Raw genomic sequence first — 26,255 nt, 5'->3', positions numbered from 1 at the left:
CCTGAGACCTGGCTTCAGGGAACTGGCAACTAGAACAGGATGGACCTTGGCATCCCTGAGAAGTCCCCACTGGGGCTCTGTCCAATGCCACAATTCCCAAACTCTGGTACTGAGTCACAGCAGCTGTTGCCTGCGCGGTTCACTCCTGCACAACTCCTCCACAAGCATCCAAGCCCATACCCACTGTTGGCTTGAGGCCTGACTGTGCTTACCATGTTATCTTCCTGGGGCAGCTTTTCTGTGCACGGATCCGTTGGTAAGGAGATATCGCGAATAGTTCACTTCAGACCCTCTATGAACCTATTTTCTTTATTCGACTAGGGGCCTGCCTGATAACCATCATGCTCTTTGTCTCCTATTCCACTTAACTCTACTCAGACCCAGAACGACTTCCCAGAGCCCGCAAGATCTGGCTCTGTAATCCCGTGAGATCCTGCTCCGTGATCCCGCGAGATCTGGTGTCAAATAAATTAAGTTGTTTCGGAAGCGAGCGGTACTTTTCAACTTCATGTGTTCCTCATAATACCCGCCTGTGGGCAAAGGTATGGGTTGGACTCCCACCCACTCCCAAGTCTGGGAAGCTCAGGGAGCCTGGCTTCCCCTGCACAGCACTTAAGCCTGCTAACGTTCCTCTTTGCGTACCTCCTGCCCTCAGGCTTGCCAGACTTCAGAGCCTGTGTGTACGGAGGCGCCTCAGCCCCTCAGGACATCTTCCTGGAGCCAGGAGATTTTTGTACTGCAGTCAGGATGCTGTGAGGGAAAGTTTGTTTGACTTAGACCGCTGAGAAGAGACTCTGAGCCTCTGTGAGAATCAGGTCTCCCAGGTGCTTCTTTTCCAGAGACTCTTATTCGGCCGAGCCCGATAAGAATGGTAAGGCTCCGGAGTTCTGTTTCGCGGTTGTGGAGCCCAATGGTCAGAAAGAATTCTTGAGACATTGTATGATACAGCTAAGTAAGTTTATTTAAGTAGCTGGGGGCAGGACACATGGGCAGAAAAAGCTGCACCTTTGTTCTATGAAGCTGGTGCTTATATGCTTATTGCCCAAGAGAGGGAATGTGCAGAGAATATTAGATCAACAATGTCTTCTTTGAATTTCTATTAAAACTACTTTCATAAGATTTCTCTGGTGTTTATCATTCAGTACAATATTAACTAATGGTGAAATTTGCATGCAGTCATGAGACCCTTTAAGAATGTAGCAAACAGTACATATTTGATCCTTACCTGAACTATGCAGGCAATAGGTCAGCCTTCTGGGCAAAGGAGTATTTTTCTGCTTTTATTCCTCATCAGTTCCTTGAGATCTGGCTGTGAGTCCCCCAAATGTCCTCAGTGGGGGCCCTGTCCATCCCCATAAGTCCCAGACACTGGGGACCCATCCTAGGCTACCTGACATCTGAGCCAGGGTGGCTTGCGGTGCAGGCACACAAGGCTCCAGCAGTCTTCCCCCAGACATCAAGCGCTTGTTGGATAAAGTCTTCCCATAACCACCAGAACATCTTGGGGAAGCCTGTGCCTGCACTGTGCCCTTGACGCGGAAGTTTGAATGGTGGTTACCATCAGACCTCATAGGGCCATGTTGTCTTTATGGGGACTAGGGGCCAGTCTGGCCATTAAAAAAAAGACAGAGATGTACAAATATGCCAAAATAGTAATTATATTTGTTTTAAATTAGAATTATAGTAGTTTTGTGTATGAACTTCAGTTCATTTTTAGCTTGCATCTTAGTGAGCACATATATGGCCAGATTTTCTAGATCCTAAGGATGTAGAGATAGTAAAACACAGCTCCTTTGACCAAATAGCTTATACAGTCGTATGGATAAACAGACAAGTAAACCAACAATTAAAACAGTATATTTAGTACCTTAGCAGATGTATGCTCCAGGTGGTATAGGAATACAAACTTTTTCATAACTAGCTTTGTTTAGCATTTCAACATGCCTTTGAGTAATAATATGAAAGTAAGAAAATAAATTTTAAAATTATAACATTTTTGGTAAACCAATCTTTCACCAGCAAGAACTTTTAAGTAAAAGAAGCAAAAATAATTTGTAGTGTTAAAACATTTTTTGATATTCAACTGACTATATGATGATTATCAAGATCTAGTAGTCAATAATTTTATGATTTTACATTATTTTAGAAGCACATAATCATTTTCTTCTACAGGTAATTTATTTGGTTTTGGTAAATTGTCTAGTTGGTTGTTTAGTTTATGTTTGAGTAATGCTGGGATGGGTCACTCAACTAATTCTACCTTATTAAAACACATAGAGAGATACTTGCCATAGGAACAAATGCAGAGATCTTTAACATTACCAGTTTGGGAGGATAGGAGAGCTATATTTCTTTCCACTGCCTGTCTTGGGATATTCTACTTTTAGGTCTGGAGTGTGGAGTGGTTGTCTGGTCTGATCTGACTCCTTTACAGTCTAAGTGCAACCGGGCTGAGCAATTTTAGCATCATAAACAAAGGAAATGACTAATCATTTACTGTTACTTCTAACTGCTGGGAGCCCCTGCTGGTCTCAGGCATTCCTGCTACTTTGAAAATGACAATACTAGGGTAATCTCCTGACAGGTTCCTGAAAGTCTATAATTTTGGAACTAGAAAGGGCATTAAAGATCATTAACCACTCCCCCCTCATTTCAGATAAGGAAACTGAGATGCTTAAAGGCTAAGTGACCTTGCATGAACTCCAAGGATTGGTTGGTTGCAGCACCTGACAAAACACTTGAAGTACCCAGAATCCTTGACCAGACCTTCCCTTCAGCCAGGAGGCTTCAGCCTAAAGAACAGCATTCTCCACCTCTTGCGGGGACAGTCCAGATTGGAGAGACCAGCTTCCAGGTGATGATCTCTTCTCTAGCCCTACCTAGAACACTCAGTCTGATCAAATCAAGCTTTGTGTTTAGATCTTAGAGCAGCTAAAAGAAAAGGAAAAAAAAAAAACAAAAAAAAAAAAAAAACAAAACAAAAAACAAAACAAAACAAAACAAAAAAAAAAAAACCTCTAGTACATGGGGCACCAGGGTGGCTCAGTGGGTTCAGCATCTGACCTTTGGTTTCGGCTCAGGTCAGGATCTCACAGTTTCATAACTGAGCCCCAAGTCAGGCTCTGCTCTGTCAGCATGGAGTCTGTTTGGGATTCTCTCTCTCTCCTTCGCTCACTGCCCCTACCACCCTCATACTGTGTGTCTCTTTCTCTCTCAAAATAAATAAACTTAAAAAAAAATTTTTAAAAATACTCTAATAATTTAAAAGATATCCAGAGGCCTGAGATACCTCTTCCTCCTCCAATACCTGCAGCACTTACCTCAGAGATAACTGAGGTTCTGTATACACAACCAAAAAGTTGCTCATATAATAACTATAGTTCTAGTCTCTCACAGTGAAAACTCATCTGGTTTGTACACACCTCTTTATTAGGGAGCTGGATGTTCAACTGGATGAAAAAAATGCGTTTATATTCTCTGATCTAAAACACAAACGTGTATATGTGTATATATATATATATATATATATGTATATATATATATATATATATATATATACACACACACACATATATTTACAGTTCTGAAAAACAGAATTTTTTTTTAGAAATAGAATTATGATGCTGTCAAGGGAAGATACTTGTTTTGTTCAGAAGTTGTTTTAAGTGTTTATTGTCATTTTAAAAAACTTGCTGGGGCACCTGGGTATCTCGGTTAAGCGTCTGACTTTGGCTCAGGTCATGATCTTGTGGTTCATGAGTTCAAACCCTGCATAGAGCTCTGTGCTGACAACTCAGATTCTGTGTCTCCCTCTCTCTCTGCCCCTCCCCCCACCCCCCCCAAATAAATAAACATTAGAAAAATTAAAAAAAAAAAAAAACAAAACTTTGGTTGTTATGGCAAAGCTACTTATGTGAGTAGTCCGTAAAGAATACTTTTATTAGTTGGCGGTTATAGCCATTATATTCATCATAATTTTATGTAGCTGTATCAGCACATAATTACTTCTCCTCCTATACAAGTATACCTAAAGATTTAAATGTTAAAATATGTATTGTTTTATTATAAATTACTTTGTTATAGGTGAAACATACTGATTTTTTAAATTATGTGTCTAAGTATATGATATTAGCCATGAATTTCATTTCTGCTTGATAAAAGGAGCAAAACAAAATATTCATCGTAAGAAACAAACATGGAATCAGTTGATGATGAGAATGATTGTTTATGAGTCAATCACTCACTGGAATGAGCCAAAGTTTTCTACCTATTTGAGTAAAGTGTAATTTGTGTACCTATTTTAGCGGACGCTGAAATTTTATTTTGACCAGGTTTTTCCACACATAATAAAATAACTTTAGCTGTGAAAGTACTAAGTTTTCTTCTCTAAACTGAAGATTTTGGTAAAATTTCATGGGTAAGTATATCAGACCTGCTCAGTCTCAGTACCCTGATATGGCCCCCATGGCCTGGACTATTACTTTAAATTGCTTAAAAGGTAAATAATTTACATTTCCGGGTGCCAGGGTCACTGCAGAATTTCAATCCAGACCAAGTCCATTTCAGACCACATATAGATGAGTACTTTCTTTATCAGAGATTCTCAGAAACCAAAGAGGACTTATTGAATTACTGGAACTCCTACAGGGAGCGTATTAGTATCTCACCTATTTATAAATAGTTAAATGGCAAGGTTGGGATGTTATATCATTACATGGAATCACTCTATTAAAATACACAGCTACTTATATATTTTACTTATATATATATATATATAAGCATATATATGTAAGTATATATAAGTGTATAAGTATATATAAGCATATATAAACATATATATGTAAGTATATAAGTATATACTTATATACTTATACTATACTTATACTACATATACTTATACTATATATACATAGTATATGCTATATAGAAGTGTGTATATATATATATAGTATATATATATGCTATATATACATATACATAGTATATGCTATATAGAAGTATATATATATATATATATATACTTCTATATAGCATATACTTATAGCATATAGTATATGCTATATAGAAGTATGTATACTTATACTATATATATATAGTATATACTATATATAAGTTATATACTTATATACTTATACTATACTTACACTATATGTAATCTAAAGTCCTTCCTCCCAGGACATCATTTTTTTTTCCTTAAGTCATGCCCACATTTTACTAATATAGATTTTCATAATGTGGGATAAATTATTTATTTTACCAGTTGTCATTGTCACTTTACTGAACAGGATTATTATAAGTGTGTGGGAAGGTAACTAAAATATCTTTTTTTTAAATTTTTTAGTGTTTATTTTTTTGAGAGAGAGACAGAGTGTGAGCAGGGGAGGGGAAGAGAGAGAGGGAGACACAGAATCAGAAAGGAGGCTCCAGGCTCTGAGCTGTCAGCACAGAGCCTGATGTGGGGCTCAAACTCACAAACTGTGAGATCATGACCTGAGCTGAAGTCAGACACTTAACTGAGCCACCCAGGTGCCTCTGAAATATCTTTAATAAAAATCTTATACACTAGTATTTTCCTATGGGCTTAACTCATATATTCAAGGTAAATATTAGGATTACCAACTGTACAGGTTATTTGTCACCACTGCTCATGTGAATTAAAAGTATTTGATGAAATCATTTAGGTATTTTTTTTCTGTTTTATCTTCAAGAAAAATCCTAAATAGACTCAGTAGTAAAATATTTGGAATACTTGCATCTGCTCCTATATTTACTTAAGCTAGCGAAATATAAATGTGGGTATTCCTTACAATTAGATATATATAGATTAATGATTTAACTTGCCTCCTTATTCCCCTTCACTTCCCATCACCCAAAAGAAACTTTCCCAAAAGAAAACTAATTTTAACCAAAAATATATAATGTCTAGAGTAGTAAAGGTAGATGGTAATATCATGTGTTTCAAGCTGATAAGAATTTCATTTCCAGAAAATAGAAATGACACATGATAAGAAAGGTATGGTATCATAATTATCCTAGATTAATTACCAAAAAATAATGCTTTAATATTCCCTTGATTTTCAAAAATAAAAGTGATTTAACAGTAAAGAAAACAGTCTCTTATCCTCAGTGGTTATTCTTTCTGTCTTCAAAGTATTGCATGTCCAGTATTTAATCCATAGTGTCAGCCTAATAATTTTAACTGGTTACTGTGATGATAGGAAATGTTTTCATTTCTCAGAAATGCCATTTGTATTTTTGTTTCTGATTTTGTGGAGTAAGGGGGGACATTTTCATTCACATAATTTTTCTGTCCAATAGACACTAATCCTTGATAACTCTTACAGAAATAAAATTTTATAGACAATCATTATCAGTCTATTAAATCACATAGAGGTGGACTCAGTTGAAATTTTTTTTTGTCTAATATTTCAAGATAGTGGAAGTAAATAAAACAATTATATTAATAATTACCACCCTGGAAAATTTTTTAGAAGTATGATATGAAAAGTAGTGCCAAATTTTGACTAATTTGGCTAGTTCTAGTTTCACTTATAGTAACACTTATGACACTTGAAAATTTAGTTCTTTAATTCTTTGTCATTGATTTCCCCTCATGTATTTTTTTTCCAACTATGATATTGATAATTATATATAGATTGATCCTTCTGAATAGTTTGTTGGCAAAAATAGCTGTCTAGGAAAATGTCAATCGTAAAAGTCTAAAGTTTTCCCTGAAACAATTTTTCTTTCTGATACGGTTCTCCTTTTGCAAATTTGCCTAAACTTTTGTAAGTACAGATTTTTTCTTAGGAAAGAAACAGATACTACTTTAGTAGGGATGTTTTCCTCTGGTTATCACTTGAGTGATCAAGCATCACCTCATTAGTATTAAGCACTTTTCTTTGTGTCTGTAATTCATAGTGATAACAAGCCATTCTATGATGAACACAACCTAGCTTTCCCTAACATATTATTGTTTTCTTTGCCCTGGCCTACCATGTTAACTGGAGGTCATTATTTCGATCACCTTTGTCAATTAGGGCTTAATCATAGAACGTTCTGATCCTGTTCTCCATATGACCCAGGAGGACATCATCTCAGCCATCTTTTTCTAGATTACAAACTGCATACTTTATGTTAATGTCCTTTCATACAATTTGGATAATACATTATGCCAATTACAGCTACAGAAGGTTAACCTGACAATTTAGTCATGTTATAGTTGGCCTTATGTGTAATATGATTGATTGAATGCTTGAGTTGATTCAATCAGACATTGAAATTGTGAAAAGGATAAGACCATTCACTTTGCATAAAATTGCACTGTTTTTAAGCCTTTAAAATTGCCACACCTTGAAAAGTGCCCTGCATTAATGATTTTCTTTTGCATAGGTGCCAGTGGTAAAGTTGTACACTTAATTCTGAGGGAGAAAAGGATAGCATGCATTTGGCAATCATGTTGAGTGATTTTTCAGTTCATTAAGCCTCAGGATTTAAGCTGTTCTAAATAAGACAAATGTGTTCACATTCTTCCAATATATAAAGCATAATTATTTAAAATTACTTTTTTGGCTATTTCATATGTATTTTAATATTATGAAAGGTGAAATGAGTTAACATTTTTGAATTTCAATTGTTAACTCTAATGTTCCATCACTTTTGTGGTATAGCAATATGTGTGTTGAATGTGTGTGTGTGTGTGTGTGTGTGTGTGTGTGTGCACTTACATGTAGAGAAAATCTTTCCTGCCAATACCTCTCAAAATATAACTAATAAAATGAGGAAATACTGTTCATGGAGTTGCTTTTCTAATGTATTAATTCTACTATGAATTTTTAAAAAATAATATTCCTTCAGTAAAATAGTTTTTACTTATAAAGCATTGTCCTTGTATATATACATTCATTGCAGGGACATTTTTAATGCAGATACTTGTGATCAGGTAATCAAAAACAATATTTTCAATTTAAAATTAGCTGATATGTATTTATATATACAGTAACTTTGTCCTTCCTCCTCATTAGCTCCCACAATTGAGGCCACAATGGCCAGGTCACTTTAATTTAGTTTTACAAAAATCTTAATCTACTCCTTATTCTTCTACCTGAACATTCTCTTCCTTAGATAACTACATGCCCTGCTTCCTCATCTCTTAGATTTTTGTTCAGTGAAGTCCTTTCCATAAGCCCTAGTTAAATGGCAACGTTTTACTCCTGAACTCTTCCTTGCTTCATTTTTCTCCACATCAGTTACCAATGCCTACGTACTATATTAATTTTCTATACATATTAATTTATGTGTTTATGGTCTATTCCCATTACAATGTAGACTACAGGAAATCAGAAAATATTATCTTACTTGTTTCCCCCTGTATCTTCAGGGCCTTGATCAGTGGCTGGCACATGATAGGTGCTCAATAGATCTTTACAGAAAGAATAGGAGAAAGAAGTGTATCTTATTTTTTATGTCTCATAAATAACTTGATATTTACTGATTATTTTCCTTGAGTCCTTGTCACAATTTTTTCTTTTATTTACTTGAATAGTGTTTAAGAGAAAACGTTATTTCTATAATTTGGTGCAACTCGTGTGTGCATATGTATATTTTTGCAAACTGAAAGATTAAGGACTCTACAAAATATAATTGGATAACTTGTTGTATAGCTTCCAGTAGTAAGTGTTTTTCAGAGTGCTGTATGTTTTTGGTGTAATCATCCTGACAGGATTTAAAAAAAAAATAATATAAAACACAGAGCAGCATTTTTTTCAAGTCTAATCGGAAAGAGTTACTGCAATTAACTGATTGTAAGTTTGTACTTCTTATTCCTTTGGTGTATTTTAAAATCATATCCTTGGTCTTCCCTAAGAAAGTTTTCAGAGTTTTTGACCAATTTTCAGATTTGGGGAAATATCTTATGCCTCGTACACATCTGTGTAAGATGCGTGAGGGAAATAAAATTGCATATAAATGAACACTGAAGCTTATTCATATCTGTAGTGTGAAAAGTCACAGAAAATGATGAACAAATGCATTTCTGTACGTTGATATTGGCACCTAAAAATAAAAGTTACAATGCATTTAATTCTTCTGGTTGCTAAGGGACATCTGTATCCAGAGTGCAAAATTTTGAAGCACAAAGCCTGCTGTGTGTTCTTTTTATTGACCAATTTTCAATTTGCAAACATATTATATAGGCTTGGCGGGGGCTCAGGGGGATTTTTAAGAAATGTATCTGTATGAGGAACAAATCAGATCAGACTAATCTAATTCCCTCTGTGACAGAGTAACAGACCCTGTGGCTTAGAGGAAAGCAATAGATGTAAGATCTTTATTTCAGTCAGGCTTTTAATTCAGTCTTACAGGACATTAATTGGGGAGCAGCACTACAGGGTTGAGATCCTGCTATTAGAGCATGGGTGTGCAACTGCTTGGAAGGTCACATTCAAATAGTAGGTATTAATCGGTCTTCCCTCCCCTGAGGGATGGGAGTGGATACTGAGTGATACTTCAGAATCTGAGTCCATTATTAGATTTTTATCAATGACTGGGATGATCAAGTGGAACTTTTCTTAAATGCATGGATAACATCAAATTGGGAGGGATAACTGGCCTTTAAATAGAAAATTTAAATGACCTTCTTAAGATGAGGAAATGAAAACACAAGAAAGGAAAAAAAATGTCTTAGGAACAAATAGAAAAAGGGCAAAAAAATTCTCTACAAACTGAAAATGGTAAGTTGTAAGACAATTTTTAGGTAGTCCACAATGGGAGAGAGCAATAAAATTAGCCCATGAATAGGGTAATTTAAAAATATTTACAGTCTTCCCAAATTATTGCACTGCAAATAAGAATATGAAGATCCTGCTTTTGAGTAGAATTTGACAGTCTCTATTCCAGTCAGTTTAATTACTAATCACTAACCCAATTTTACACACCCATTTTTATTTGCTATTCTGTGCTAGCCACACCCTTGAATTCATTTCTGCTTTACTAGAAACATAGAAAACACTTCATTGAAGATGAAGTCTCCATCCCTTATTGATATCACTGGTCTACTTGTTTGCTAAATAGAATGCATATTTGTTCCTCTGACCCTATTTTGCCCAAACTTCTTATCTTGGTTTCTATCATCATGCCTTCCTAATTTTTTGCCTGAATATTGTAATCATTTATTTGTCATTCTGGGTCCCATGGTACATAATCTGTAGGTAAGTTGCCTTACCTTGATTTATGGGTGTATGAGTGCTCTGGCTACTTACTAAATTTGACCATGATATGGCACTGGCATTTAAGAACACTGTTCTTCCAGACTCCTGGATGTCTGTATGTTTTGACTTCTAACCTTGTCTCAGACAATGACTTGTCAGTTTTGACTGTTTGCCAAGACTTGACCCAGCACCTAACCTTGATTTCTGGTGTTTATTTGTTCTGTATCACAATTGATCACCTGGCTACAGATCTCTGACATTCCAGGGGCCACCATTTTGGCCTATATTCATAGGAACAGCCTCTAACCCCGTAACTTCCCACTATGGGAATATTTGAAATGGTATTTATTGGGGTTACTTTATTTTATTTTTATTTGAAAAGTATTGCAAAACAAAAGCATGGTAAAATTGAAACTGTACAAAAACCATTTCAGATGCAGTGAAAATCCCTTACATTTCTTCTTGTCCATCCTGTTGCACTAAGTTATTTTTTAAAGATATTTTCTGATAAAAGTTTGGTATATAATCTTCCAGGTATATATAGCTATAAAATTTTATATATAATATTTTTAATCAAAATTATATTATAATGTTCTACAACTTGCTTTTTCGTCTTATGTTAGCCAGTTCCTTTTTGATGAGTAACAGAATATTTCTAAGATTCTCCTATTATAAAAAATTATATACTGTATCCATATCTACATAAATTTGTCTCAGGCAGTTAGGTATTTATTTTTAGAATAAATTTCTTAAAATGTAATTGATTTGAATTGAAATAAACCATAATATCTTGATTAGACAGTAGTTTGATTGCATTGTCTGTCCTAAAATACTGAAAATTTAGGTTAATAGCTATCATGTAAAACATGAACCATTCAAGTTTTCAACTTTTTTAAATAATTTTTTTACAGATATCCTAACAGTCAGAAGTGGATTGAAAAGAAACAATCATAGGAAAAGGAACAAAGAGAGCATTAAAAATTATAACATTCAACTTTATAGAACTCTGCATGTTTGTGAAGGTGTACATGAACATTGTTCTTCATTATTCTTCAATGACATGGCAAGATAGAACTTCAAAACAAATCATATTGTATAGACAGGGCAGTAAAGGGAACAAATACAGGGCTTTCTCTGAATACCAGTGAGTTAGTAGGTGAACAGATACGAAACAAGAACACTTACAACAAGAACACACTTAAAACGGTATGGGATCAATTTTTTATGTCCTGCTGGATTTTGAATCTGTATTATTTAATTTGAAAAACTTTTTGTGGGAGCAAATTAGGCCCTATGTTCTAGTTAGAGCCTATGGTACCTATTTTAGTTAATGTGTTAACACTCCACAATGCATCCAAGAAACAGACAAATGTCACCAGAAAGAAATCTTCTATGTAGAATTAATAGTATATAAAAAACCTGGTATACGTTTTTAAGGTGGAAGTTACAATATTCCTGTGGTTAAAGAAGGTAGTTTCATTAAGAAAACTATCTGAGGTCAATGGATTCAAGAGTCTTTGCCTCTAGGAAGATATTCTTTGTTCTCTCCAAATACCCCTGTTAGCAGCCCTTTTCTTTCTGAACCCCTAGTATGTTTTATAAATCAATATTTCTGGATACATGTAACATTTCATTTCCCCTGTGTCTTACATATCTGCCTCCTTGCATCCAGAGGAGGCATCAGATCATATTTGACTATCTGTGGTACACTTTAGAGTACCCAACATCTTGTAAGCAATAAATACTGTTGATTATTTACTAGATCTTAAAAATCCTCTGAATTAATTCAGATGTACCTGGCATTATAATTATTTTGATTAAATCATATATATAAAGCAATAATGGAGTGCTTTTAGAATATGTGGGAGAATATTAGGTGTCATACAAAGCAAATAAAACTGCTTTTAATTTTTTCCAGTCATTTGTATTTTGAATCATAAGATTAACAATGCAAACATATATAAACACGTTATATATATATATATATATATATATATATATATATATATATATATATGTATATATATATATACATATATATATGATGTATTACATATGCTTATTACATGTTTATATATACATATGTGTCTATCTAAAGCATTAAAATATGGATATAAAATGCAGAAACTTAAATAACAAACTATGCAAAGTTTGGCCCATGGACCGGCTGCCAATTTTCAAACTCTTAGTTACTGGTCTGAAATGAAATAAAGTAATTGAGCCAAAAAGTAAATCAGATATAGAACAAAACACAATATTTAGTCAAGCTGACTTTTTTAAATAGCAAGACATTCTTGATGAAGAAGGCAGTGACTTGATTTACATGCTGGCACAAGCTCCTGATTTTGTGGTGGACCAGAATTTCAAGTAGCAATGAAATATAAAATTAATCCATTTAACCTGCATGCCAAAGTATCCATGCTGTATCTGTGAAAATGTTTTTTTTTTAAATATACCATAATAATGTTGACTGTGCAGCTAATTACAAGAAAAGATGATTCACTGCATTTGTAATACCTCATTAGCGCACATACCATGAGCAACTACCCGAACTTGGTGATAATATACAAATACTAACATAATTATTGTATGATCAATAGAAAATGGGCAAAAAAAAAACCCCATAATTGGGTTATGTCAGTGTCCATAAACATGACAATGCATTCAAACTATTAATAATCATACAAATGTGAATAAAAATATGATAAATGCTATTTCTTACCTATTGAATTTCCCCGAAATTTAAATATTGGAACTTATCAAATGCTAGCAAGGGTATAGAGCACCAAGAACACTCATCCATAGCCAGTGTCTGAGAGGGTAAATAATGCACAACACGTAGCTTCTAGTTGTCATCCTTCAAGACTACTCATTCCCATCATGATCTGTGTTAGCCTCCTTTGAATTTCTTTAGTGTCTATAATATTTGATTAAATATTTATTATTGTCTAATTAGTGCTCACCCCCTCTGAACCATGCTGTAGTTGACCTTGTACTATTGTCATAATTTCATTCTGTGCTTATTCTCCCTCATTTTCTCAAATAGGTTGTAAAAAAATTTTTTTTTGAGTTTCTGAAGTACATTTATTGATTTTAATTTTATTTTTTATTTTTTAAAATTTACAACCAAATTAGCACATAGTGCAACAATGATTTCAGTAGATTCCTTAGTGCCCCTTCCTATTTAGCCCATCCCCCCTCCCACAACCTCTCTGGTAACCCTCAGTTTGTTCTCCATATTTATGAGTCTCTTCTATTTTGTCCTCCTCCCTGTTTTTATATTATTTTTGTCTCCCTTATGTTGATCTGTTTTGTCTCTTAAAGTCTTCATAGGAGTGAAGTTATATGATTTTTGTCTTTTTCTGACTAATTTCACTTAGCATAATATCCTCTAGTTCCATCCACGTAGTTGCAAATGGCAAGATTTCATTATTTTTGATTGCTGAGTAATACTCCATTGTATATATATATACCACATCTTCTTTACCCATTCATCCATCGATGGACATTTGGGCTCTTTCCATACTTTGGCTATTGTTGATAGTTCTGCTATAAACATGGGGGTTCATGTGTCCCTTCGAAACAGCACACCTGCATCCCTTGGATAAATACCTGGTAGTGCATTTGCTGGCTCGTAGGGTAGTTCTATTTTTAGTTTTTTGAGGAACCTCCATAATGTTTTCCAGAGTGGCTGCACCAGTCTACGTTCCCATAGGTTGTAAAATTTTTGAGAGCATGAGATACATTTTGATCATGTATTTTATACTTTATCATCTTTAATCTCTCTCAGAATCCAGCACAATGCATTTTATATAATGTGCATTAATTTCATATTTGTAAATGAGATTTAAGGACCATGCTGCATTTTTGGAGGAATGGAGTAGAGGAAACTGGTTAAGAGCAAAAGAAGGTGTTTATTATCTTTATGTCCATAGGTATCTCTTGCTTGGACACTCTGAGAATGGGAACCAGTGCTCTAGTCATAGATTTAGTTTATTCCTGGAATAGGAAAGAGTGCAAATGGAAACTTTCTTGTATATACAAAGGGTAGGGGTAGGAACAGGACAGAGTCAGATCACAGAATTAAAGAATATTAAAGCAAGAAGAGGTTAGAGATAAAATTAAGAATCAATAATTTTATCAATGAAAAATCTAAGGCCCAGGCAAATAAGTGTAAGGTTACCTAGCTAGTTATTCAAAAATCCTATGTTTCTATTTTATAGAGCAAATGGAATATTTTTAAATAAATAAGAAAAGTAGAGTTTATTAATAGTTGGGCACAGGTAAGATGTGAACCTTAGAAGTGTGAGAGAAAACATATAGCTTGGAGGGGATGTTTGCCCAAGATGAGAAACAAGAATCTAAATGTTTAAAAATTCTAAGTAAATGGTACTTCTGGGAATAGCTGAACCATACCTTTCTGCCACAAGTAGGAGCTAGTTACATTCTAAAAGAGCCAGCCACATTAGGCAGTATGCCCATTTTGTCACTGATGCAGTCTTGTGATAAATTGGTAACTAAGTGCAGTTACTGGTGATACATCCCTACTGACATCATGATCACTTTCACTCTTTGGATGGTTGTGTTCTGCTGAGTGGCCAGAATGAGATTAAATTGGTGGCAAAGGGCTACCAATATATTGTGACTTCTCTAGAAACATGCTCAGTTGTCAAAGTGAAACGGAGTCAATTGGCAGTCTTATGCTATTATACTATTACATATTCTTTTGTATTGTTTGCTAACAAAGATTGGGTCATTTGGAAAGCTCTTAAACCTATGTCTTTCAGAGACTTGACTTCTATTATAATTATTCTCGAGATAGTCTTAGGGAGACTTATGCATTAATAATAATGAATTCTGATAGAATGATTTTGCTAAATATTCATAGTTCCTAAATTATCTCATTCTTTTAAAAAAAATATATACAGGCATATACATCAGATAACTCTAAAGGAAAAATATAAACCATTTAGACGCAGGTATTTCATATTTTTCTTTATATAAAATCATGTGGTCCCATTTTGGGGGACAGGTAAAAAGGCTGATCCTAGGAACCTGTGAACTCAGTATTATTATACAATAAAGCAAAATTGTCATCTGGATTAAGAACCCATATTTTAATTTAAATATCTTAGGAAAATTTATACTTGGAACTACTTTCTATGGCACATTTTTATGTATGCATGTTGCAGTATTACTCACAAATGTAGTCTGGGTGGTGGACAGGTGAGCTAACTCTAATGCAAGCCTTGGATCTCCTACTTTTTAGTTCCATAATTACAAGGAAATAACTTACCCTATGTGTGCATTTTGTTTTTCTAGCTGTACAATTCTTGTAATCAAAGCATTTGTGAGGCTAAGTTAGATAAGAGACAAGTATTTTCAGGTTATCAGATCCTCCATAATATAAAATACAGACATCAGTCTGCATTTAATAGAATATTGTTTTGATGACTATAAATACAGAAATGTATATTTGGCTACTTGATCATCAGTTGAGACATTTATTTCAGAAATGAGCTAAACTTCTGAGATACTATCATCTACTCATTGTGACAGACTTGACCTTCACAAGGCAACTCTCTGATTATTCCTGACCCATGAGTTATGTGCACTTTGTTTCTGGATCTGTCTTAAAAATAAGCTTCTTATTTGCAAGATATTATCTAACCTCATTTGCTAAGGGGAAGACAAACAATTAGTCCCATATTTATTCCATTTGAGAATCCCATAATATTAATGCAGACTCTGAGTTACAGATGTGTTTGTTATAGTCTTCTTTCCTTTTTTAAAAAAAATCATTTATGTTTCATCTCCAGATCACATACTATGTTGGACGTAATTGAAGCTGTTTCATACATTCAGTGACATCTTCACTAATGGCTCTTCTGTGGGAGTGACTACTTTAACAAATAAAGCCATTTAAAAACCTTTTTTTTAAATAAAATTATCTAAGAGCCTTACAAAATTCAATGACCTTTCAAATCTCCTTAGAATTATTTCAAATTGTATGCTTTATGGGAAACATGGGACACATTGACCCTGTAGCTAAAGATACTTCTAAAACAATTATTTTTGAGGTCATAAAATGCAAGTATGCATATAGGCTTTCTTATCTTTTTCAAAGTCCACATTTTAAGTATGTGGGAGGATAAATCTACAATCAAATCATGGAATAAAAGAATTTAAGTTAATTGGCCAATGTAATTATCAGTATTACTTTATTTTCTATTACCATAGTTCTTTGAATACAATAGATGCTATTAAATTGTCTTGTTAGTGTCTCTTGACTTCAGGTAGTTTTAAAATTCTTATTAGATAGCCACAAGAGATAAATTATATTATAAGTGAAGATCTTTTTAGATAATTAGGATTAATCTTGCATTTCGTATCCCACTCTGAAGGAAATAAATTCTTTTCAGGTATTTATAATTGAATCCTTAATATCCTAAGAAACCTAAAATATGCAATAGTTTTGGAGCCTTTTTATTTTTCTTCATTTTTTTTTACAGTTTATTTATTTATTTTGACAGAGAGAGTGGGAGAGAGAGAGAATCCCAAGCAGGCTCTACACTGACAGTGCTTGATGTGGGGCTTGAACTCATGAACTGTGAGATCATGACCTGAGCTGAAATTGAGTTGGAAGCTTGACCTGATGAGCCACCTAGGTGCCCCTTGCAGGCTTTTAAAATCAACTATGTACACAAAGTCTTTGAGTCATTTGTTCATGCTCACTGGTTGATATGTAAGATTCTTGAGCTGTCATTTCTGGCATTAGTAGCAAGTCAGAATGTGTTGCTCAATGTAGACATGAGGAATATTAAGTCTCTGGGGGGATCAAAGAGAAATCTAAAATTAGTTTTGTTTAAATAGCATCCTAAAATAGTACCCATAATTTCTGGAGGTTCCAGCATCATGTCATTAAAATGGAAAGCAGATCTTTATCTCAAGAAATATCCTACTGGAATTAAACAGCAATCAAAATATCTCTGATGATGGGAAACCTACCTTAGCACCATAGTTGAGCCTAAGTATATCAGTTAGACCTGCTGCCACATTTAACTAGGTAGTGCTTTGCCAGTTCAGTAAAATAAAATAGGGCTGAATGTGTTTATACCCTTGGCAATGCGTAGAGTTTAATCTTTGAGTTCAGCAAGACTTCAGACATTCTTGAACTGAAGAGTTTGGTAACGTCCTTCTGGAGAGGATGATTATGACTTTTAAGTCTTTATGTTATAGTATATGGCTTTTTTCTAAAGTTTCATAAATGTAATTCTTATCAAGTATATTTTTTTCATTTCAGAAAAGTATTCTCATAGTTACAAACAGGAGATGCTCTAGTAAGCTCCTATATTTTACTTATAGATGGATGAAAAGTATTCCAGGCACTAGAGTCTGACTGTTCAAATTTGAAATGCAGGCCTACCATGTATCATATATTTAATCTTGGCCTAGAAGTGCTTCAGTCTCATCATTTGTAAAATGAGAATAAAAATAGCACTTACTTAAAAGGATTAGTGTGAAGATTAAATGAGATAACATATGTAAAGAACTTGGAACAGTGCCTGGCACTTAATAAGTGCTCAATAAATTCTAGTTGTAATTTTTACTATTATTGCTAAAAAAGAAAAACAAAAATCCACTTCCATTATTGAGATCCTTCTTTTTTTATCATAGAGGTAATTATAGTAAATATACGATATACTTTACTTCTTTATTTCTATATATTTATTTCAGATATGGTAAATATCTGATATACTTTATACTTTCTACCTTATGGAAGATTAGAAAGTTCAAACAGTATGATTAGATATATATTCAAAGGGGGGAAAAAAGGGGGAGGGAAAAAAAAAGGAAAAATGTAGTAGAGGTAGAGGCATATTTCCAAAGAAGGAATTAATGATAAATGGCTGTCAAATAATAGAGAAAAAATGTTCAAGAATTATAAAATCTCATATATCCTGGTCTCCTGAGACCATTTAGTGTAGACGATATGGCATTATTTCAATATTTCCAGTGAGAATGAAAATATTAAAATAAAGTAAATAATATTATTTTATGATTAAGCTTCTAGGGTCATTAAAAATGGCTTAAATTACTCTCAGTGCAGTATGTTAAAGAATAACCAATATATCTCTAAAATATTTCAGTGAGAGTTTTTTTGAAAAGCAGACTTAGTTTGCAGAAGAAAATTGTCTATTCAGACATACACTTCCATTACAAATCACATATTGCATTTTATACTTAAGTAACCCATCTCTTCCTTGCACTTGCACTTGCACTGCCTGACTCTTGAGTTAGGTCCCAGGGTCAGCTCTAAGTCCCCTCACCTCACAGTTATATCTTAGTGTGGCGTCTCCAGGAATTATTTCCTGTGCTCATGTATACATCCAATCCAATGTCATGAATTATCTCTACTATGTGCCCCAGTGCCACTCAGGGATTTCCATGCCAAGTTCCTTACTGACTGTGGAGCTAATAGGATGGCACTTCACCAATCCCCTGATAGCCAGTAAGGGGCCCATTTACCCGGGACATGAACATCCCGTCTTCCACCTCCACCACCACTGTCATCCTAATGCGTTGGAGGCACTGGCCCCTGGAGGGCACAGTGAAACAAAGTCAATTTGAGCTTACTGTTCCTTCAAGCTTCCCTCAAATGTATTTTTCAAAATTTTGTGTGCAATTTACTGATAATTTATTATATATTCTACATATTGTAGGCACAGAAGATATGATGGTTAAGTAGATCTGGTTTTTGGCTCAGCCAAGCTTAAATCATCTAGTTGAAGACTTAGTCTATGGAAGACAGATGCCAGTAAATTAGCTAGTATACATAACAAAGTGTTTAAACTGCTAGAGCTGAGGCTGAGATATTATTTTTAACCCTCCTGTGATTACTCCACCTGACTGTTCCCTAGGATCAGGTTACTAAAGTTTAAGGAACAGATGGAAAGTTTAATTTTGACAGTCAGAGAGGTGGCTGTATAATAGGTGGATTCAAGAGTACAAGAATCTGGAATAAGTTGGGGTTTTGAAAACTACATACGTTTTCAATTGTATTAAATGATGACAAACAGTTTTTCCTAATTTACTTAACCAATTTACATTCACAACAACAGTGTGTGGCAATTTACTTTTTTTGCTACATCATCAACATTTGATATGAATCATTTTATTTCTTAATATTTGACAATATTTGTAAGAAACAGGCTTTAAAAATTTTATTACCATAATAAAAATGTATCCACTATAATTAAAATGTAATTTGGTAAATTATACAGTTACGACCTATGTATGGACTATCAACATAAAATCTTAAAGGCAGATACGTGTATGTATATACCAATATAGTTCAAGTATATATATGTATACATAACTAATACAATTTTGTCTGTTTATAATAAAAATATAATTTGGAAAATTATACAGTTATGTCCTGTGAACAGTCCTACATAAAAATTAGATACATAGATATATAAAAAATATATATGTATGTCCATCTAAGATTTTATGTAGTATAGTTCATAGGAGATATCTGGATAATTTACCCAATTATTATCAGGCAAACACCATATGATTAATACTTGAGTCAAGATATAGAACACTCCCTGCATCCCACAGCCTCCTTCATGCTCCTGTGCAATGGAAACTTGCTCTCTCTTGATCACTATATGATATTATCTTTTAAGGAGAAAGAATCATAACACTGGCTCATTCTTTTTCCCTTGTGATCCTTCTCCATCCCCAACTTTTAGCTCATTTGATTATGTTAAGTCCTAAAATGAGAACAACTCTTCCCATGTCCCCCAGATTCATGAATAAGGAACTAACAAGGGTTTTGTTTGTCCATTTTTTTCTTTTGTTAATTGAATTATTCCCCAGTTTTTCTTTATCTTTAAACATTCTTTCACTCAAATACTTACTAGAGTGCTGACAAACCAATTCTGCTTTCTAAAGACAGTCAAGGTGAGTGTTATTTATTCCGAAGCATTTCTGGTAGTATTTAAACACCTCCACATCCATGAATCCTGTAAGGATGCTAAGCACTTAGAAGGCTCTTTTCATTTTCACAGCAGTATTTGGCATACACAGACAGGTCAGGTTTTATATGAAGATAGTAAAAATAAAGCAGCTTACCATGAGGAAAGAACCTATTATTAATTGTTTGAGAGAAGCTTTCCTCATAGTGAAAGAAATATGCCACTTCCTTCAGGACTTCATAGAATCATATGGCTAGGAGGAACCTAAGAAATCATCCGATCCAATCCCTCAAGGTTTAGAGAGGTGAACTGATCTACTATTGACCCCATAATTTATATGTGACTTCCATGTCAGGAAAAATACAGCAACAACAACAAAACAGAAACTATAGACAGATGAGATACATGAAACAAGGTTTTCAGTTTATTTTTTTTCTTAATTTGAAAACAATGAATAAAGGCAAATTAAAAAAACAGAAAAAACTAAAAATACAGATTTTATAATAAACATATAACCAATACCTTGATTTCACAATATTGATTTGTCCTTTTTGCATTAATCTTTTACAAATAAATATAAAGCTAAATGTTTTCCTGTTTTCTATAGCCATTACCTTTTTCTTTCTCTGAAATAACAACTAAGTATACTCATTCAGTCTATTTAAAAATATTATTGCATACATTTTTATTTTCCTATTATTTTTCAATGTTTTATATATGTTTGAATGTAACCATTTTCGTATATACTTTTTAGAATTTCCACTTTTCCTACCTCATGCCTGTTAGGATGGCTATTACCAAAACCAGAAAAGGTAAGGGGTACCTGGATGGCTCATTCAGTTAAGGGTTGGACTTTGGCTCAAGTCATGATCTCACGGTTCGTGGGTTTGAGCCCCGTGTCGGGGCTTTTGACTGCTCAGAGTCTGGAGCCTGCTTTGGATTCTGTGTCTCTCTGTCTCTCTGCCTTTCCCCCACTCATGCTATGTTTCTCTCTCTCTCTCCCTCTCTCTCAAAAATAAGTAAAACATTTAAAAAAAAAACCATGCAGGAGGTAAATTTTGACAAAGATGTGAAGAAAAGGGAACCCCTGTGAACTGTTTGGTAGCAATGTAAACTGGTGCAGCCACTATGGAAAACGGTATGTGTGCTCCTCAATAAATTAAAAGTAGAACTACCATATGCTTCAGCAATTCCGCTTTTAGTATAGAAACATAACCATTATTTTAAGGAGATATCTGTACCCTCATGTTCATTGCAGCATTATTCACAATCAGTAAAATGTAATGCATATATACAATTGAATGATATTCAGTCTTAAAAAGGAAGGAAATTCTGTCATTTGTGTCAATGTGGATGAAACTGGAGGGCATTATGCTAAATGAAATAAGCTAGACAGAGGACAAATACTGTATGGTGTCATTGAATCTTAAAAAAAAAAAAAAAAAAAGAAGGTCAAGTCATAGAAACAGCAAGTAGAAAAGTGGTTGGTGGTTGTTGCCAGGGTCAGGGGTGAGAGGGAAGGAAATAGAAGTTGGTAAAAGGGTACAAATGTTCAGTTATAAGGTGAATAAGGTCTGAGGATCTAATATATAACATAGTGACTATAATTGTTAACACTGTAGTGTATATTTAAAATTTGCTAAGAGAATGGAACTTAAATATTCTCACCAAGAGAAAAGTAAATGTGAGAGTTTAACTCAATGGAGGAAATCCTTTCATAATATACCCATATAAAATCATCATGTTGTACACTTTAAATATCTTAAAATTTTATTTGTCAATTATACCACAGTAAACCTGAAATAAAAAATATTTACAGAATTTTGATATATTTTGGATAAGAATACTTCTTTATGTATATTACAAATATACCTTTCATTTAAGGTTCTAAACATATGCTACTATGTGGAAGCAACTATTAATTTTACTTCATCGGTGTCAAAGAACATGTACTTTATTAAATGCCTTATGTTGTAAATTATGCTTGTTTTAAAAAGAAATTTTTATATAAATGTACAGAAACATTTACATATGCTAATTTGATGAAGCTTATTTTTAGTATTACTTCTATATTCTTGTTCATTTTCAATGTAGTTGATTGGTATCTAAGTGGGTATATTTTGGAGATGTCAATTTTTATATTTCTGTTATATTTCCTTCATATACTATGGGGCTACATTGTAAGCTTTATGCAATTATGACATTGCTTTACATTCTAAAGGGATTATTCCCTTTATCCTCAGATAATGTTCTTTTGCTTTTCCTGTTAATGTTTTTTGCCTTCCCTTCTATTTTGTCTGATATTAATGTTACTGCTCCAGATATTTTCTAATTAGTATTTTCCAGTATGACTTTTTCTTTAATGTTATTTTTATTGTTTCTCTAAATTATCTACACTAAAATTGTTACATAATCTCTAGCCATTACTGAGTATAATATGTTAGCATTTTGGGTTATTCATCACTTGAATTTGTATCTGTGATTTTACACTTTCTTTGACACTAAGGTTTTACTTTCTTCTTTTCTCCTTTCTTTTCATACTTTCTGTGGAAGTTTCATTCTTTTTTCTTTTTTGTTTCTTTGGAACTCAACCATAACATTTCTATTATTGTTATGAATATCCTTAAATTTTAACAGGCCTACATAATGCTATAGTTTGCATTTTATTTTTCCCAATGATCTTATGGGCCTCAGGCGCAAAGTATTAGACTGATCATAATCCTTGGTTCAGGACACACTGTTTTTCCTTGCATAAATGGACAACCTGATCCTAAAATTCATATGGAAATACAAGGGACAAAAGATAGTTAAAACAGTCTTGGAAAAAAAAAATGGAGGAACAAATTGATTAAATCTGACCACAAACTTTAGTATTTGACAGCAAAAGCATAAATAAAGGGGGGAAAAGGATAAAAAGGATTTCATCCAAATTACAAACTTATGTTCTTCAAAGAAAGAACCAAGAAAGTGAAAAGGGAGTTCAAAAAGTGGGAGCATATATTTGTTTATCCTAACAGCTATGGGTCATGCATATCTATCTATCCATCATCTATCTATCTATCTATCTATCTATCTATCTATCTATCATCTTACAATTCTACAATAAAAAGACAATATAGGTAAAAATGTGAAAATAATTTGAATAGGACACTCATCCAAAGAAGATATACAAATAAATGGCCAATAAGCATATGAAAATATGTTCAACATTATTAGTCATTAGGGAAATGCAAATCAAAGCTATAATGAAATATCACTTCACACCCATTAGGATAGCTAAAATTAAAAAGAACAAAAACAATTGATGAATATGTGGAAAAATTGGGATTTTCATACATTGCTGGTGGGTTGTAAAATGTGCAGCCACTTTGGAAAACAATTTGTTCCAACAAAAGTTAAACATAGAATTGCCATATGACCCAGTTATTCCACCCTTATGTATGTCTCCAGAGAGTTAAAAGAATATGTTCACAAAAAGAAAAAAAAATACTTTTAAGGAATGTGTATAGCAGCATTATGCATAATAGCCAAAAAGTGGAAACAACCCAAATGTCCTTCAGTTGATGCATGGGTAAACAAAATGTAGTCTGTCCATACAGTGTAATATTATCCATCAATAAGAAGGAAAGGAGCATAGAACAAGGATGAACCTTGAAAACATTATGCTCAGTTAAAAAGCCAGTCATAAAAGGCCACCTATTGTATAATTCTATTTACACAAGAAGTCCAGAATAGTTAAATCCATAAAAATAGAAGATTAATGATTGCCAGGGCCTGGCATCAGAAAAAAAATGAAGAGTTCATGCTAATGGATTTGCTCAAAAATGCATTCTTAAAATAAGGGCCCACTGACAATGAAAACAAACACTTTTTAAACAATAATCTTGATTTATTTATGAAAATTAGAAGAGTAAAATATTATCTCAAGGACGTCAATACTACTATAAACTTTGAATTCCTGTTGAATTCCACCACCTTTTTGAATTACAGTGAAGAATTTTAATCACTGAACAGAGAATGTTTAAAAACAAAGAAACTAGAACAAAACAACAGGTAACCTTGTACTAAATAAGGCTTAAAGCTATTTTCTTCATCTCTGTGAAAAGATGAGAGAATTGGTACCTCTAAGAAAATGTTTTCTTTGTAAATGTCACTTTTCTTTGGAAATATTTTAAAATATGTTTATCACCTATTATAATTCAACAATCAGGTCAACACCTAATTTTTTTTAAGTATTACAAAAACCTTATTTTAGTGGTATCGGAAATAACAAAAAGGAAGAGCAGCCCAGCCAGGATATGTTCCCTGCATACCATTATTCCATGTTTCTCTTCATTTGTTATCTAAATATCCAATACAGTCTCAACGGTTATATTTTAGGTACTGACATAAGTATTTTCCATTTTTCATTTATTGTATTACAGGCATGTAATCATGTAAACTAAGAAAGTTTCACAACGGTTGAGGTGCTGACTATTTAATAAAATTAATGTACCATATTTTATTTAACCATCTATTTTCTGCATTTTCATTTGATACTGTGCATCTTCTATACTGTATCTGTACTGTGTGTCTTCCTGCATGTAGAATTAAAAATTTTTTTTAAATGTTTACTTATTTTTGAGAGAGAGAGAGAGAGAGAGAGAGAGAGAGAGAGAGAGAGAGCGTGCAAGCAGAGGAAGGGCAGAGAGAGGGAGACACAGAATCTGAAGCAGGCTCCAGGCTCCAAGCCATCAGCACAGATCCCAACGCAGGGTTCAAACTCACGTGTAACTAGATCATGACCTGAGTTGAAGTCAGATGCTCAACGGACTGAGCCACCCAGGCGCCCCTAAAACTTATTTTCTTAAAATAAATTCCCTCTAAAAGTTATCTGTTATTTTCTTGAAAATAAGCAAATGATTTAATGTTTGGGAATGGAGACAGGGAGAGAGAGAGTAAGGTAAGTCAGAGTAGTTAAGAGTTTGGAATGGTCATCAAAGGAGGTATCCAGGCCCTGGCACCTCTAGGGACCACAGTGGGACTAGTTCAGAAAGAGTGGGATAGGAGACATGAGGAAGGAGCCTCGTATTTGTGATTCTCTGTGTTCATGTTGCTGTTTACATTTTGTGGAAAGTGGGGGGACTGTCCCCCTTCTTGGCCTCTTGCATGTTTCCCCTCATCCATCTGGTACCCTTCCCCAACATACACTCTGCATTCAATGAATGGATTATTCCTGATAAGTAATAAAAAGATATTTTTTTCTAAAAACAAAAACAAAAACAAAAAAAAGTTTCAAATGGTTTGAAATATTGCTCCATCACTTAGTAACTGCAAGCCCACATGCAAGTGTTTCTTTTTTCTTTATTTTTAAAATGGATATTTACATACCACCTATATTAAAAGGTTATTTATGTAAATGCAGGTAAAATACTTAAAAGTTGGCACATACAGAGTTGATGGTGACGATGATGATGGTGATAATGACAATGGTGAGAAGGAGGAAGGGGAGATTTTAACACCTTTCTAACCTTGATGATCTTTGGAGCTAGATTTCCACTTTGAGCCTATGAGACAAACAGTATATGTTAGCAGTTTTGGCTTAAAGTAATACTAAGTTAGAAGTGCATGTGTACTGGAAGGAGATGGTGTTTCAACATGAAGAAATGTAAGAAGGCAGAGAGATTCAGTGAAAATTACATATTGTATCTGCATTTTTCCTGATTCTTTTTCCCTGCCGGTGGTGGGTTTGGTTTGTTTGTAAATTGAATGAAGGTTGATTTCAATATGTTGATTGTCTCTAGTATGTAAAATATAATAAACCCTGAACATGGTGTGTGTCAAATGACATTGCTTGTTCTAGCCTTGGAAACATAGAAAGTACATCTTATTCCAAACCATCCAGGGGCTGGTCCTTGTCCAGTATTTGTTTTTACCCAGTACACTGGGGCACAAAACATATAGATATAGAATACAGATATAGCTATAGACCTAAATTTAGAGATGTAATATTTTGGTGCCCATTGGGCAAAAGCTATACATGATAATAAGACAAAAGGTGATAGATTAGGATGTAGTTGTTAGC

This window comes from Leopardus geoffroyi, chromosome C1, assembly GCF_018350155.1.
Source record: "Leopardus geoffroyi isolate Oge1 chromosome C1, O.geoffroyi_Oge1_pat1.0, whole genome shotgun sequence".
NCBI lineage: Eukaryota > Metazoa > Chordata > Mammalia > Carnivora > Felidae > Leopardus > Leopardus geoffroyi.
The sequence above is the reverse complement of the archived record's forward strand: the minus strand, read 5'-3'. Positions refer to the sequence as shown.